Raw genomic sequence first — 13352 nt, 5'->3', positions numbered from 1 at the left:
TTCTGGCTGCAATGCAGTGGAAAGGACTGTCTTGGGTGGGTAAAGTACAGCAGTTTAATGGTAGGCAGCACTTGTTATAAAATGACTACCAGGAGAAACTTGAAAGACATCTACATCTGGATTTTTTCAAAACAGTAGATGCCATCCCCTTTCACATTTCTTCATCAAGCAATGGCTTTGCCTATAATGCCACAGGTATAGTTAGCATAATGTAAACTTCATAACACAAAGATTATGTACTTCTAACTTAAGCAGGTGGACAATCTGCATATGTCAGAGTAAAACTCAAAAGTAGACATTTCCAATCTTTGGCCCATAGTATACAAATTTCTATCTGACTTCCATAAAAGGGTTCTTATAAAGTCATGAAGTCATAAGTTTGTGGACAGTCAGTTTGTGGAAAGTCATTTCCAAGGGGAAAAATTAAAGTCTTGACAAAGGCCGCAGGGAATATCTTCAGGGCTCTGAGTGACCCGGCAAAACCCAGAAGGAACTGGAAATATTTCTGTTCCATTCTAAGCAAGCAGCGTCCAGAGATCAACCAATGAACATGTATGTACACATGCATAACCTGTGGACACGGACAATGGGGTTGAGATGTGGGGGGAGGATAGGGATGGGCTGGAAGAGGTTACTGGAAGGAAAAGGAGGACTTATGTAATACTTTCAACAATAAAGATTTTTTTAAAAATGCATAGTCATATCAGAAACTCTGAGTTTGGGAATCCTAGCATTACTTACTTGTTCACATTAGAACTTAAAGTGCATGGAGAGAGAGACTTTGTCTCTCTTGGTCACTGATCATATCTCAGTGCATAAAATAGGATCTGACATATAATAAATGCTCAATAAACACTAAACCTGTACCAGGCAATTTCCATGAATTAATTCCTTTAATCCTTTCAGCCATCCATCATTTTATGGATGGGGAACCTGAGGCACAGACTACTTTGGTAAAGTCTCCAACATGATGCAGTTAGAAGGGAAAGAAAGCCAGGATTTCATTCCAGCCATGCTGGCCTGGAGCTCCCCTTCTCACCTTTGCATTTTGATTAAATAAACCAGAGAGAAAGGACATGTTGCAAAACACACAAATTTAAAATAATTCCATCTAGTGTCTGTACAGACAAATAACCTAAGCTGTTTCTAAATCAAATGGAAGAAGCAGGGCAGAGAGCATCAATGTTGATCAACATCCTCATCAGAATCGCCCAGTGCTCTAACTGCACATCTAGCCTGAGCAAGCTAAATATTTAATCCCCCCAATCTCCTGTTCTGGCATTGCTTCTAATGGATTCTTGTTCAGATGCTGCAGAACAGAAATGATACTGAACCCAGGAACTAGGAGATGACAATAACTACCATGTGTTAATCATGTACTTCCAGCTTGTCCCGGACACTGTTCCAACATTCTCTGATTTAACTTTCCCAACTCGCAGGAGTATATTTTTGCCCCATTTGAAGGTGAATGAGGTAAAAGAGTTTCATCATATGACAGAAAAAAGACCTCGGCTTGGACTTAACTGACTTACAGGTCATGATTAACCAATGGAGGTTTTAACTTCAAGTGCTGCCTCTGTCTTTCATCAGCAGTGTGACTCTGACCAAATCCATTAGCAGATTTCTGACCTATGCTTGGCCATCCATTACCATGGTAATAATAATAATAATAATAATAATAATAATAATAATAATAAATGTATTATTTCACTTATACAGTCTTTCTCAAGGTTGTTATAAGACAATATATGTAAAGTGACCAGATTAGTCAATTTAAAATGTATATCTCCCCACCTCACAAATACTCATCCTACATATTTCATAGAATAAAGCCAATACAAACTATAAAACCCAAAACTTAAATAAAATCTGCAATTGAAACAGACCACTTTTTGATGTTCTTATCTTAGAATTACTGGTACATTTGCTGAAGATGGATTGTGCTGTTTGTTCCTCAGGCCCAGTTTTTGCTGATGCTCTGAGCACATGCTATTTTCTATTTGACCAGGGGCCCAGTGCACGAATTCATGCACCTTGAAAGGAACTGTGGGCCATGAGGCTGAGGTGGGCCCAGGGGTGGGTTTCGGCCCCTCCTGCCACAGCCCCCTGGTCTCTTTTGGTGCCACTCCCATACACTGATGACACCAGCCCTGCTCACACCTGCTGACAGTACAGAGCAATTGGGGCCAGTGCCGGCAGCAGGTACAAGCGGGGCCAGTGCCATGAGCGAGTATGAGTGGCGCCTGCTGCCCCAATGGCTCTTCAGGAGCAGGGGAAGTTGTGAAGCCCTCATGGGCAATCAGGGCCAGCAGCTGCTGCTTGCAGCCCACTAGTAGCACCAATCAATTGGGACTGGTGCTGGGTGCCAGCAGCGGGTATGAGTGGTGGCTCCAGCATCAGCTGTGGGTACAAGTGGAGTCTGTGCCAGTAGTGGGTGTGAGAGGCAGCTGCCAGCCCCAATCACCCCTCAGGAGCAGGTGGAGGTGGAGTAGCCCTGAGGGGCAATCAGGGCTGGCAACCACCATTCACATGCGCTGAGGGCACCAAGTGATTATCGTAGAACAGGTGCCAGGTGCTGGCAGAGGGTACGAGTGCCGGGCAGGACTGCAGCACCTGGGAGCAAAGAATTTTCAGTAAACACCAGAGGTTTGCCCCAATGACAATGATTGGTACCCTACCTTGATCCGGCACCCCCGCTCACCTGCATCCCTTGGTGGTCAGCACATGTCATAGCAGGCAGTTGTTTGATTGTTTCACCATTTCATCTATTTGCATATTAGCCTTTTATTATATAGGTTAGCCTTTTATTATATAGGATAAACCCTCACTTGGAGATGATGTTATAAACTGTGCAATCCTCAGTAAAGTTAAGAGATCACATCAGGTGTGATTGCTAGTATTTCTGTACACCCAGTTATCTTCTCACTTATCTCAGAGCTCTATGCATTCTTCTCCCTCCATGCAAAGTAAAAGCTTGCACAACCCAGCTGAGCGAAGCTTTCCCTGATTCACCAAGACTGAGCTCTCCTCTATGCTGCCACTGGAGTCAGTCCTTATTCCCATCATTGCACATTCTAAGACTTTGGGCACATGATGAAATATAGAGCAATAGAAAGGACGGCTATTCCCCTGCTAACTCACACCAGACTGAAGAATTGGATCAGATTTTGTATTCTGGACCATGAATTAGGAAAAGAAATTCATGGTCAAAGCCCCTGTGGGCAGCCAGAACTGACCTTTCATAGGAGTTCGTGAATATCTCCTCCCAGGAGTGCATTCAAAAAAGGAACTCAATGAGCAGCGTTTGTTTTAACTGCCTGGCTATCCAGAATTCCTAGAGAAATCAATGACAGGCAAGCTTGCCTTAGCACATCTTAATGAGGTGAAATCTCTAAAAAGACTAAATGAGCAAAGAGACAAATTTAATATCCAGGGCAGAGACTAAGCTGAGATAGAAAATAAGAAAAAAACAAAAACCTCCCGGCATGCTCTAAGATTAAAGCTGTCTATATGGGAAATATATTGTTTTCAAGCCACTATGAAAATGCAGAGGACAGATCATTACTGAGGCTTGCCAATGACCACAACAGATGTTCAGTCTCTGCCAGAGGCTGAATGTGAAATTCTGGTGAGGGAAAGAGAAAAGATAGAAGGTCACGTTTCTGTAAACCCCTTTTCCTAGGACTTCCCTGTATAGAGTGGGAAGGAGGGAGAGAGAAGCAGGAACAGAGGTTAGGGGCAGGGGGAACTTCTGGGGTCTCCATGGACTTGCTCAGGTAGTGATAATGGAAAAGCTTTAGGGTCTCCAGGACTTGAATGGAATGAGGAAGAATAGGATGAGGCATTTTAACATTTATAAAATATGAGTTCTGGGAACTTCTTGTTATCTTAATCAATGCATAATTCTAAGAGTTAAAGAGCTAAACTAGTTTTTTGTTTTTGTTTTTTTCTTTTCTTTTTTCCAAAGCAGGCCCCTCTTCTCCTACCTATAGGGAGCAGTTATAGGGTTAAGCCTCAGACTGACATGTTGGCAAAGCCAAAAACAAACCCCAGCTTAGAAGGCACAGCCCTCTTAGCATAATTAAGCTTGATTTTGTGAAGCTCCCTAGATCTTTCCTGGGTAGCTAATGGGCTGTGGGAAGTGAAGCAAGTTCTGCCAAAACAAGTGAAACTCACAAGAACATTGTAAATTACCTTATTTACCTCTGACTATCAAATAAAGGCTCAGTTTGCAGTATGGATCTTTTCTATGGTCTCAGCCAGGCACAGATTTTCCACCTAAACCCAGCTTATTCTCTTTGCCTGTTTTTTCTTCATCCTTCGCCAGCCTCCCTCATGCTTGCTAAACCCTTGGTTGTGCTGGCGCGGCACACCTACCCCTAGTTCATCTCACTTCCTAATCTCCAGAGCTATCACATTCAGCTCTTGAGCTGATTCTTTTGATTTACCACCTAATTTGAACCTACAATAACTGCTTTTAAAAATATATATTTTTTATTGATTTCAGAGAGGAAGGGAGAAGGAGAAAGAGATCAAAACATCAGTGACAAGAAAAAATAATCGATTGGCTGCCCCCTATTAGGGAATGAGCCCTCAATCCAGGCATGTTCCCTTGTCCTGAATTGAACCTGGGTGCCTTCAGTCCATAGGCCTTTGCTCTATCCACTGACCCAAACCAGCTAGGGCTACAATAGCTGCTTTTTGCTGTTTCCTGATTTTGCAGTTATAGACAATTTCTTCATTTCCTGCTTCTAAGGGAGACAAAGGTTTGTTTGCTCTGTGTCCTCTGAGCTGATGATTGCTTTACCCTCAACTTCTGCCAGACATTTTCAAGAATGTCAAGCACATCAATACTTTATATATCTTTTCCCTTAAAGTCAATTCTTCTGCAGCCCAAGTCATATGCTCCAGTGTAGAGTGGGTCCACCTTGGCCAGCTGCATAGCAGGCAGAAGGAGCCTTCTCCTTTTCATTGCATCTCTATTCTCAGAATCCACTGTTCCCTGAATCTCAGGCTTTATTTTATACTAGAGGCCCATTGTACAAAGAGATTTGTGCAATAGGCCTTACTTCGCTTGGCTTCCAGCACCAGTTTTTCTCCAGCACCTGGAACCCAGGCCTTTGCTCTGGCCAAGTCTGTCGCCTTTGCTGCAGACTCTGGCCAGCGTCTGTCACCTTTGTCTTCACTGTGGCCGAAGTGTCTCTCCTGTAGTTACTCTCGCCTCCCACCCCCACTCTCTCTCATAGCAGTCTTCCTGCCCCATCTGGCCACACCACGCCTGGAACAGCTGGGCAGCCACCATCTTTGTCCTTCTAATTTGAGTATTCTATCCTGATTGGCTGGTAGATGTAGTGGAGTGATGGTCAATTTGCATGTTTCTCTTTTATTAGTGTATATTACCTGCCTCTATGCATCAAAAGAGAGCCCATAAGCAATGAATCCATTGACATCTGTGTGTCTCAAGTGTTATTTCATCCTCAGACTTGATTAATAGTTTTGTTGAGAATGTGATTCCAGTGAAAACCCATCTCCTCAGGACTGTGAAACATTTCTTTACTGTCTTCTACCTGTGAAGCATTTCTCTACTGTTTTCTATCTACCAGTATTGTAATTAAGAAGCTTGATGCAATTATGATTTCTGACCAGATACGACCTGCTATTCTTTTCCTGTTAGAATTTTTGGAATTCTCTCTCTAATGATATTTTCTGCATTTTTTTTTTTTTTTTTTTTTTTTTTATGTTATGCCTTGGTGTGTGTCTTTTTCTTTATTCTTTTGGGCATGAAGTGGGTCTTGTTAATCTGGGAGTTTATGACCTTCAATTAATGGAAACTATTTGTTCTATGTGATATTGAATAGAAAAAAATGCTAAAAGTTCGAGATTCCAACCCTTTGGAAACTAATCTCAGGAATGACATTCTATCTATTGACCATATTCCATTTGTTAGAGGCTGGTTAAATTTGGGATTGCATGCGATTAAAAGGAGAGGAATCATTGGGAGCTATCTTGGAGGCTGCCTACCACACCCTGCTTAAAAATAAAAAACATCCATAATCTCTTCACTTCTGCTCCTCATGAGAGTGAAACTGTTACCTGGAGGCAACACAGGGCCTCAATCCTGATGTAGAAGATTTCTCTGAGATCTCTTAAGCCAGGAGGAATTTTGTTGGAGAAAATACTTCGTTTTCTGTTTTCTTTTCCACAAATAAATGTTTACTATACTTTTTGGGGCAGAGAATGAAGAATCAAAAAATGCATGTGTAAATATTGTGAAAATCCATAGAGTTTGTGTTGCTATGGACGACTTTTATATTTCAGAAAAGTAACTACAATAATTCTAAAAGATGACTTTATCCTACTAAGAGTATTTATAAGAAAAATTACCAATAAGAAAATTAAGGTAAAGATTAATGAATCATTCAACTAATTTGAACAAAATATTCATTTGTCTTAATAATTAAGGTATGTAAAGATAAAAGAATGCTTCTCCAAGATTATACAAATCAATGAATCAAAATTTGTTTTCACTTTACCAACAGAGACATTCATTATATAGGTGATTACTCAAACTCAAATTCAGTTATCTTATTTTCCAAAGAAAAATCCCAAAATTCAGAGAACTAAAACTGGAGTTTTCAGTGCTGTTTACATAACCTCATCATTTCCAGTAAGGAAAAAAATTACATAAATTATGACACATCGAACACAATCTAGCTTGTGGTTAACTTTTTCTCACTTTTTGAGTTGATTGTGCAACTACATCATAACTAGCTTTCTCCTCAGTGCTGCATGATAGACTACTTATTAAATGTCCCCTCACTCTGGGCAGAATGCATTTTGAAGCTTTAGATTCAAGTGTATAATTAAACAGCTGTCCTCACTTCTAGTTGTGTGTGTCCCTGTCTGTGAGTGTAGTGCAGTTTTTATGTATGGTTATTTTAAATGTGAAATATTTTATATTAGTCTTCACATAAAAAGTTACCATTGATTGTTACATTCAATATATGAGCTATTTTGGGCTCAGTCCAGGGTTAGCAAATGTGACATTCTCTCTCAATATCAATAGCCCAGTTCCTGTTACAAAATTCCACTTTTTTTTTTATAAGGATAACAGCATATTGAATTAGAAAACACCCTAATGACCTCACTTAATCTCTTTAAAGACTCTGTCTCCAAAGATAGTCACTTACTGAGTTATAGGGGTTAGGACTTAGAATACAAATTTTGAGGCACACAATTCAGCCCAAATACCATGTGACCTACAAATGGCCAAATTCAAGAACTGAAGTACTCACTCTATGAACAATATTATCTTCCCCAACTTGTTGGCATCCTTTCTACTATGCTTCAGATAGTAATGCACCTATTCTCCTTCAACATTAATTGGATGGAACTACCACTCTCTCTCAATGGTTCCAGTATCTAAATTTATTTTTGCTAACATGTCTATGAAAAATCTCTCTTTGAATCCACTTTTGGAAACTGGATTATACTGATAGTCTCAAAACAGTAGAGTTTATTTGCAAGCTCAGCACACAAATTCTTGGTGTTCTCTACAGATGTATCACTTGTCACACATAACAACATTACTTTCTTTTCCTGCCTTAATGAAGAAGGAAGCTGTACATGCCATGGAGTTTCTTCGCTACTTTGTTCTGAAATCACAGACAGGCTCTTTCATGGGGTAAGGTTTTGAACCCCAGCCTATTTGTGTGGTTTTGGCATGGAGTAAGCTGAATACAAAAATGTCTTCTGCACAGATATTCTGTTTTATCAAGAGCAATGAATCTTGAAGGACTTGATTTAAAATGGGGCCGAAGTTGCATTTTTGTGTGAGAAAAGTAAATCATATTCCCAGAACAATTGGAAGGGGTAGCATTCACTTACTTCTTGGCTCAGCTGGCAGCTATCTGGGCCCCCATGGATGAGGTAAATCATTTTATTGGAGCTCTGCAGGCCCCTTTATTGAGGCTTCTACTGGACAACCATGGATTCCGCTGGCCAATTGGCCACGTTACAAGAAGAGATTGGAATCAGAAATGTATGAAAATCTTCCAATGCTGGAAGAAGCATTTCAGCAGACTGAAGTTTAAAATGATAAAGATCTAGTCATTTGTCAAAAGTCTGTAGACATTCAGAAACACTACAAAAGTCTGCCAAAAAATTACTTCTGTTGAGATGGAAAAAACGATTCGTAATTCTGTTCTTGCAAGCATACACAGCATCAATTATGAAATTTCTAGAAAAATTGCCTGCATTGATTTGAGGATAAAGGAAATCATGTATTTAACAACAAAAGGAAGATTCTTAAAACTACCTCATTCTGCATAAGACAAACTGTCCTTACATAACAAAGACTGTAATGAAACATAATGAAAATGAATGCCCAGTTTGCCTCTTATTCCTTTGTAAATCAGAATTTTCAGCAGTTGTTCTTATGAAAATAAGAGTCAAAATCAAATAGTCATCCAAGATACCTGCTTATTTCTGCTTCAAAAAGCTCTCTCTACACTCTTCACATCTCATTAAAACCAAACAAACAAACTGATATTAGTGCAATTTAGATCTCTTTCAACCACTGTATAGAAGTAGATATAGGGTTGTTGTTTTTTTAAGGGAGAAAAGAATGAAATTAAACCCCTTAATAGATATTATTTCTATTCTTCATTGTGAAATAAGTTTCCAGTCAATTGCTTTCATTGCACTAGAATGCCAAACAATTCCCCATCCTCACCAAGACTACATACAGAAGAAATAAATTTACCAAAAGGAATCCAAATCACCAAAATGAGATTTAGGTTAATTCTGAGAAGTCAATGATAACAATAAAGTAAACTTTATAGAAAACATTGTGTTTGTGTAAGGGTGTTTACAGGTTTTTTTCTATTCAGGGATTAAAGTTTTCATCAGATTCACATCTGTTTTAGCTTCCAAAGAACAATATACACAGAATAAAAACACCTACTGACAGTCCAATACTTTATCTCTAAAGGCTTTGACATAGCTATAAGTTTTCTGGGCCTCAAATTCCTTGCCTGTAAACTGAAGGTGCTGTTTATATACTTAGTATTTATTGAATAGGACTTTCCATTATCCCTCCATTCTAAAAAGCTTCTATGGGTATATAATTTATTGAAATATTAGTTTGTGCTTAATTCTCATATATATAAAAAGCCAACATAGCAAGATTAAAAGGGCAGCCTTGGAAGCCAAACAATTAAACCAGGCAATTAAAATTTCCCTAAGCTCTCAGTTCATAGAGCATTGGCCTGTGGACTGAAGGGTCCCAGGTTCGATACTGATCAAGGGCATGTACCTTGGTTGTGGGCACATTCCCAGTAGGAGGTGTGCAAGAGGCAGCTGATCAATGTTTCTAACTCTCTATCTCTCTCCCTTCTTCTCTGTAATAAATCAATAAAATATATTTATTTTAAAAAAAAAAACTTGCCTAGGCTATTTCATTTACTAACTGAACTGAACATTTTACTTAACCTCTCTAGATTTCAGTCTCTCTACTTATAAAACTGATAGTAGCATTTACCCATCAGACTTTTTGTTAATATAAATTAAAAGCAGAAACCTACTGGAACTTCTAGAAATACACCATGGCTATAATCCAGCGATGGGGGGTTGCTAGCACCCAATATTGGACCTTGTCATGCGCACCCAGCCTCTCATCATTCTCCAATCCTAGTGGGTCTATGTCAGAATGCTGCTGGGTGAAGCATAGTACCATGGCCATGCTTGATGACAAAAAATAGCAGCCATGGAAAGATGGCCTCTGCCTCACTCTACTTTCCAAATCTCAGGTGAATGCATCAAGCTAGTGAAAATAAATTATATTGAGAATCCAGCTATTGCAAAGGATTTCCTGCAGAGGCTTTTTATTTATTTATTTATTTATTTGTTTGTGTGTGTGTGTGGGGGGGGGGGTTGTTTTTTTGTTTTTACTTTTCCAACCCCTACATTAGACAAAGGCACACAACCCCTCAGAGGCACCATGCTCATTAATCGTCCTAAGAGAAAGGGAGGGAGGGGAAGCCTTATTTTACTAAGTGTAGAGACTGCGGAAGCCTTGAAGGGAAGGGAGGGAAAAGCTTTCTAAGAGGAAGGGGTGGCTTTTTGTAGATTTCCACTTAGCAGCCATAACAATGACACCACCTTGGAAGAAGAGTCAGACCATATGCATTAGGTCCCACTTCATTTCTGAGAGACATTAAGTATATTTAACCTTGGCAAATGCCAGCAATATCCTCAAAGACACTGATAAAAAATTAAAGAGGTGATAGATAAGAGAATAATTATTGCCATAACAACAAAGCTATTGAATTCCATTGAAGATTCATCTGAATTTCCAAGGGGAGGGAATGGGCACTTTTCTTGGTTATTCCCATGCATGGTGCCTGGCCCAGAATTAGATCTCAATGAATGTTCATAAATTATACCAATCAGGAGGCACAATTCTGCTGTAAATGATAATATATAGAAATCTGAAGAATGAGAGATGAGAGAAAGAATAAGAGAAAGAAGTCTATATATATAAAACTATTATTTTTATCTACAATTGAAAGATATCAAGGAACCCTATGAACCAAGGAAATTTATTTATTGGTATGTTTTTGTTTTTGTTTTTCTTCCTAGGATCAATGTGCCAAGTACTGGGTAGTAAATGGAATAAGCAAACATTTTCTGAACCCCCACTATGACACACATTCTACTGTGCTTCATACATAGGACAGCTTTTAAAAATATTTGTATTGATTTCAAAGAGGAAGGGAGAGGGAGGGATAGAAAAATCAATGATGAGAAAGAATCATTGATTGCTGTCTCCTGCACACCTCCAATTGGGCATTGAGCCCACAACCAGGGCATATGTCCTTGACTGAAATTGAACTGGGACCCTTCAGTCCACAGGCCAACTCTCTATCCACTGATCCAAACCAGGTAGGGCTACATAAAACATCTTTAAAGAGACAGAGTCTCCATATCCATTGACCCATCAGGGCCATACTATCAGAGTTACAGTTGTCATACATCCCTTCCAAGGTGCACTATTCTCACCTCTAAAAAAAGCAACATTCCTTAACCATTCCATAGGGCTACTGGGATAATATGTACAAGGCAAAATGTGAAAACTATAAAGTACTTACTACATCGAGAGACTATTAAAATTGATCAATTTTGTTGAGTGTTAATTATTAGAACAATAAGTCTATTGATGTTATAAAACAAATACTTTATATGTAAATTTGAATATATGAAAATAACTTTGATGAATTTTCAAAAACCTAGCATGAGAAATCAATGAAATGTCAGAAAATAGTCAAACTAGTATGGTAAACAGTCAATAATTAGAAATTTTTTTTTATAAATTTATACTTAAAGAAAGTCTACACCCATCCTACAAACACCTTTTAAAATTAGGAACAGTTTCTACCTGCCGCTTAAAATGTAAAGGGTTTTTCACAATAACTTCTATGGATATTTTTACTTTTCTTAACTTGATAAAGCCTCATGTCATCTACATAACATATCTCTAAAGAGAGAATCAAATTACTTGCATTATAAACTTCAAACTGGGCAGACGGCAAAATCAAATTTGGCTTGTCTACAAAAATTACAAGTCATGGAGTTGAATTTTAAATTACCAAACTTTTGATGTTAGTGTCTCTTGAAAGTCCGCTTCAATAACAATAATAACAATAAAGATCCAATAGTAATAGTCACAACAAATGATTTTCAAAATAGGACTTGTCAATCTCTAAATGATAGACTCTCTGTTATTTATATCCAACAATCTTCCTAGGTTATGATGCCTGCAGAGGAAATAATATTACTTACATTGTTTAGAGTAGGTGTTCATTATAGATTCAAAAGCAATGACTTTAATATGGAAGATAAATAATTTTGCTTATCCTATTTAATAAAAGCCCAGTGACCAGAATGACCAGACACTAGAACCACCACGGTCCCTTGCTGGGCTGGCCCTGACCCAAGCTAGCAGTTAGGGGCAATAAGGCAGGCAGGCAGGCAAGAGGTTGGGGATGATCAGGTTGGCAAGTGAGAAACTAGGGGTGATCAGGCAGGCAGGCCAGTGGTTGGGGGCGATCAGACAGGCAGGCTAGCAGTTGGGGGCAATCAGGCAGGCCTGTGAGTGATTGATGGGATCTGGTAGGCAGACGAGCGATTGTAGGAATCAGGTACTCAGGAGAGCAGTAGTGAGTGATCAGACAGGCAGGCAAGTGTTTAGGGGCAATGAGGCAGGAGGCAGAGCCCAATGATCGATTACCTCAAAGAGGGTCACCCAGGCCACAGCCTGTGGGAGGGACGCTAGCTGGCTGCAATAGGAGGCGCTGGCGGTGGTGGTTGCAGGGCAGGGCTGGCGCCACAGCAGCTCCTGAGTGGGCATGGCGCCTGCAGCCTGGCCCAGGCCCTAAGGTTGCAGCCTCTCCCTGTAGCTTCTGTAGGGCTGGACTGCCACTCCTCCTGCTATGATGCCTGGGCATATCCTGAACCCCTCCATAACTGTGGGCTCTCTGCCAGGGCTCACCCCCCTGGCCGAACTCCCCAGCTCAGCCCTGACTGAAGAGAACCTGAAATGCACTGACATCCTCAACATTGGGGCCATGATCACCCCTTTGCACTTCCTGGAGGTGAAACTGGGCAAGTGGCCTTAACCTGTGAAAAATGAGCTAGGCAAGAAAGAGAAGCAGAGGAAAGGTGCTGGGAAAAGAACAAAGTGGCGGCAGCCCCATGCAGAAACAAGAAGAAGGAGTGGACAGAGTTTCTGTAGTGGGAATCTGAGTGGCTGGAGCTCATGAATGCAGAGCTGAAAACTCAGATGGAGGAGCTGAAGCAGGAGGGGCAGCAGCTCATCCTGATGCTCAACTGGCATGGCCCCACCTGCATCCTCAGGACCGACAGCGTTAAGACCCCCGACTCAGAAGGCAAGCCACTGCTGGAGCAGCTGGAGAAGAAGCAACCATGGGCTGGGAGAAGGAAAAGGAGGAGGAGTAGATTAGGAGAGGGAGAAGGCAGAAGGTCCCAGAGGGCTCTTCCATGCTGCATGAAAAACTCTTCAATGAGGCTCAGCACAGCCAGCATCGGCCAGGTTTTTTGTGAAACTCAGATCAGCCACACCAGGGGAAGAAACCCAGGTGATGAAACCTAGGACCAAGCACTGAAACCAAAGTAATCCTGAGGGGGTCAGGATGTTCTGCCTGGGGCCAGGCTTGCAGGAGGCAGGACAGAGGCTCTGGGTCAGAGAGACACCAACAAGGCTGCTTTGATCACTTCTCCAGCCTCTCTGCCAGGGCACCCACTCAAAGGACCTCCAAGCAGCCCGGAAAAGC

General features: G+C 40.6%; 1 pseudogene; it reads left to right on the top strand.

Annotated features, from left to right (window-relative positions):
* The first annotated feature begins 12308 nt into the window (after positions 1 to 12308).
* LOC118725264 lies at positions 12309 to 13009 on the top strand (annotated as a pseudogene).
* The last annotated feature ends 343 nt before the right edge of the window (positions 13010 to 13352 follow it).

Source organism: Pipistrellus kuhlii, unplaced genomic scaffold (genome assembly GCF_014108245.1).
Source record: "Pipistrellus kuhlii isolate mPipKuh1 unplaced genomic scaffold, mPipKuh1.p scaffold_m20_p_1, whole genome shotgun sequence".
NCBI classification, from domain to species: domain Eukaryota; kingdom Metazoa; phylum Chordata; class Mammalia; order Chiroptera; family Vespertilionidae; genus Pipistrellus; species Pipistrellus kuhlii.
This window is presented reverse-complemented; position numbering and strand designations above follow the sequence as displayed.